The sequence below is a fragment of the Opisthorchis viverrini genome, assembly GCF_000715545.1.
Source record: "Opisthorchis viverrini unplaced genomic scaffold opera_v5_159, whole genome shotgun sequence".
Lineage (NCBI taxonomy): Eukaryota > Metazoa > Platyhelminthes > Trematoda > Opisthorchiida > Opisthorchiidae > Opisthorchis > Opisthorchis viverrini.
In genome coordinates, this window is record NW_008751816.1 from 815,137 (window position 1) to 820,009 (window position 4,873).

Below are 4,873 nucleotides of genomic sequence, written 5' to 3' on the forward strand. Positions count from 1 at the left end.
ACAAAACCTACAGAAAATAAATATGTGGGACAATGAAAACTAACAGGCGATTCCGCAATCCAAATAGGTGTTTCGGCGGCTGTGCTTCCCTGGACGATAGCGAGAAGTGTCTACCACGCAGCACTACTACACAGTACAGTCCAGACATTCATATCCCAAAGGAAATATGGCATTCCGGACAACCCAGTGACCTTACAGAACATGGGTTATTGCAGGATGCAACTCGTAATGCCATGCAGAAAAAGTCGACAAATTTTAGCTGGTTATTACAAACGACGATATTTATTCCGGTTTCAATGAAGCGCATTGTCTCTCATGACTACTCCGGCATTCTAACCTTGGTCCCATTCAGATCTCTCACACTTTTCAGGTCGTTCCGAATCTACTGTCGGTGCCTGGAGGTACATTTTTTAATTTCTCGAGATAGACCACTTGATGTGACGAATTTTGTGAGATACTTGACCGTCATCGTCCGCACAACAGCACTAGTGTTGTGATTTCGGCAGCAAAGCATCAATGTTGAGGGCTGACATGCCGTTAACGATGATGGCTATCATTGCATATTGATGCTTCGATGCCACGCAGACATAATTTACTAGGAAGTGTTATTTTGAAAAAGTCATCGTCATCACTGCCATCAGAGAAAGCAACATCAGTGTTGACACTGATGCTTCATTGCCGTCAACCCATAAGGTTCGTCCAATTATATTTAAAGCCCTAGGGTGAAAAGAGTAAAAGAGTGGGTGAGGTGGGGGCCCATCGCTGGCCCATGTCAAACATTCTGAGGTACCTGCACCTACAAGCACTCAATCAGACAATCTGGAAAGAAACTGGGAACATGAACGCCACTGGCATCGATCAGCCACCATTTCTTGCGGTATCACGGGTACGCATCCGGGAAGACGTACAACACCCACACTCTTCGTGGTCTCTTTCGCGCGTTTCTGTCAAGTGATACGTTGTCCACCTCGCGGTTTGTGTCTTTCTGAAGGAGGCGCAGAGATTATCACTCGTCGCGATAGGCGTTGTTTCGGCATTCGTAACACATTGTGGAGCCATCGTATTCAGTGTGCTGAATGTTTTCACGATTGAAGTAACTGCTACACATCCAACTACCCGTTTTCTAATCACCTCGTTACTAGCACACTGATGCTATCCAAAACCAGCAACGCTTCTTAGGCGTCGGTGGTAAAAAACCTGAAGACGCCTCACATCAACTGTCCGCAGAGGTCAGGTCTTGCACCCACACAACAACACAGCCCTTACTGTAGCCTGGTACACGTGACCCTTAAGATCTAATGATATGCTTTTTAGACGCATATTAACAAACGTGATTCGTGTCTTTGAGATTCTTGCACTGATTTCGCCATACAGTTTCATCAGAGCCAACACAACTGCGAGTTGTGTAAAATTTTCCACAACCTCCAGTGATTCTCCTTGAAGTGTAAGGGATGTGTTCGCAGATGGCACGTTCTGGAGTATGACTTTGCAATTTGAAGGTACAAGGCGGATGCCAAAAGATGGTATGATGGTGATCAGTCTGTTTAACAGGGCTTGGGCTTCACTTTGGTCTTCGAAGACGATGGGCGATATCGTCTGCGTACTCCATACTACCACGTTTCTCACCAGTAACAATTTGAACACCGGGGTTTTGAAGATCGTCCAGTGTTTGCCTCATTATTTCATCAATGACTTGAACGAGAATGGAAAGAGTGGACATCCTTGTCTGACTCCACTTTTTGTAGGGAAGTTTTTGGGGAGCTCGCCATATACCCCCACGCGCCCAGATATGTGTGAATATAAGGATCAGATTATGTTCACAAAACTTTTGAGCATACCCTGATGAGCAAGTGCATTTAACAGCACTGACCGATCGAAAGAATCGAACGTACGCTTGAATTCAAGGGTTACCAAGATTGTGGGTCGTTTGTACTTGTGGTGTTGCTCTAACACCTGACGGGGTGTGAAGATGTGTAACAATGAACGTCACAGCTAAAAATAATATCAAATCACATCGACCGTACCGTGGTGTTATGGTCCGTATAGAGCTCAGCGGATGAGCGAATACATGCTACTTCTGACATTCTCTTCTTATTCTTTCACGTGCTCCTTCAAATTGAGTCGAGGTAGCTCAGTGGCTAAGGCGCAAACCTACCGACCGGAAGGCTCGTGGTCCGAATCCAACACCGACATCTCAACTGCTCTTGCCTAGGCTTGAGCAACCTGACAGTATCTCAGACCTCGTGATTCCTTTGGGTAGCGTGGCAGCTAGGCACCGAACGATTATTATTATTATTACTGTATTTGGTTGTTATTTATTAATAATAATAATTATTATCATTGTCTATCATTGTAAGTCTAATTCCCGCCTTCCTGCTACTGGCCTTTTCAGTGGATTCCTCTTGAGAAGGTCACTCTACAGTAAATTTTTTAAGTGACTTCATTAGAACTTCCACCGAAAGCAACAGGTCATTGTGCCCCGATTTCCCAGAAGCATGATAGTGCTTTGTGATAATTCATACGGCACAGGCGGCATAACTCGGTGCTATCGCTGTAGTGTGTGATATCCCTTCATGATGTATTCACGAACTTTATAAGCTCTTTTGACAAGGCTTTACTTTGGAGCATTCTATGCTTCTGTTTTGATTGTTGACTTAGTCCCATCCATCCACTTTTCGATTATTTGGCACCTCTGCAGCTACGATGCTCGAACACACTTACCAGTGCCGAACGCAAGTCCTCGCGGGCCTTTTATCGATCGATCTTCGTCGGCCATGCCAGTTATCGAGCATCCGCTAGCCCGCACTGACGTTACCTATCGGTCGGAACCAGATCTGGATGAATGGAGTTGGGAAGAGCAGCTTTACGACGTTGACGCCCCTTGGTCTGACTATGCAGAGGATAGGGGTTGGACGAAAGAACCATCTCGATCTTGGGTTTATGGTGGGCGACCGGAAACCCGGTAAGTTCTTTTCAGCCATTCGTTTTTCCCACTATCATCCCAACTGACTTCCGTACTTTCATGGGTATCACCAAGAGTCCTATACATCACCTTCCTCCGTGAGTTTTCTCCTTAAAACTCGAGACCAGATGGCTTGTACCACCTAAGTCCCTCCCAGGAGACCACCCCGCTTAAAAAGTAATCTTGTAATGGTGCTCAGTGTCAACAATCTCTGAACATACTAGGTTGAAGAGCGCACTAATTCCCCTACCCTTCGTTTCGATTTCCTGATGCCGGGCGCCGAGTACTGTTGGTCACGTGTTCGGGAGTGAGATTCAAGTGGAAAATCGAAGGCTGTGAAGTGTCCTATTCATTACATCCGTTATGCCGAGGTTCGATTCCCCATTTATTGGTCGGCCGCCGATGTTAACTTTCGGAGCGGGTGTGGATGGTTTAATCCAGATATCCCTTCATTTTATCATTGTTTCCTTTGTTAATTGGCCCGCTGCCGTTAGTGCTCTCATCATAGGTTAAGGGTATGTGTGGCAACATTGATTTACACGTGTGTGGAACCGAAATGCACCCCCTACCGGTCACTAAAACAGTGGAGTTGTTACATTTTGTTGCCATGTAAACGCAATGTATGAATAAACTTCACTTATTCTTCTTTCTTTTTATGGTGAATTATTTCCCAGGCTTCGGTTCATTGGTCCTGATGAATTACGTTATTTATGCCCGTGCAATATGCCACACCCCACTGAGTCTACATGCATGGTGCCACTCCGTCTTGAATGTCAAACTCTATCCCTTTTTTGACTAGGTACGGAAGCTCTGTCACTAGGAAACATTTGTCATGTAATATGTACATTATACCTTTTAGGTATTTTCACCACCTGTTTCATGTCTCGCCGGAGCTGGGTGTCTTCTCACACCGATGAGACCTCACCGCCAAGACTCATTGTTCATCCTCCGCTTTTTCATAGTTTAGTGATATCGACTTGTTAATCTATTCAGGGGAGAGAATTACGGTTCTGGAACATGGGGCATCTGGAAAGTGCCAATTCTCGTAGCACTGCTCTTACTTACTGATAATCTAGGCTCACAAATCGTGCAGTTTAACACCCGTCTGAACGGAGCTTGTCACCTTCAAGACGAGTGCGTTGTAAGCACTTACCCCAGGGAAAAAGTGAACTATCTCAGCACTGACTCGGTAAATCTCAGATCATTCATATGGTACTTGGCTACTCCCGGTTCTAAGAGTTCAGTAAAAATGCATTGCAAACGGATGTTTGTGATCACATTACCCCCGACTGAAAAGTCCTCCTCCTGGATCAGTCATTCTACCGAATAGGGAAGACACTTAGCTCGAGTTTCGCTTTTATCAAAGCTCATCAGCAGTATCTGTCTTTGGCCGTGCCGGGATTTGAACACTGAAGTTCCAACATATGAGGTGAACGTCTTACCAGTACTTCATCAGCGCGCATTGGACGATCCCGTATTTTCATAGGTTTTTGTTATTCTAATCCATTTTCTGCATTTCTCGTAACTTTGAACCAATGGCCTGCTTCCTTCGTAAACGAACTACTTCAGCGCGCTTCTTGATACGGAGGTGGCGCCAGTATCTCCCGTCTGACTCTCACCTGACTACTCCCAATCTCGATTTCTCACTTCGTAGTTTCCTCAGTCGGCCGGTCGCGTAACCTATCTCCTCGTTTTACCTCTCGCAGGTATCGACATTTCTACCCTGGTCCTGACAGAACTCGCCATGTCCCGTCGCCATATGACCACCGGTATATGTCCTACGAGGGCATCAATTACTGCGATACGAATTATCTGAGCGAAGATGATGGCGTTCCACGTGCCTACGATCCACAGTATGTTATAACGCTCTCTCCACTCCTTAGGTCTCACTGTCTTGGTATGGCGTTTTTT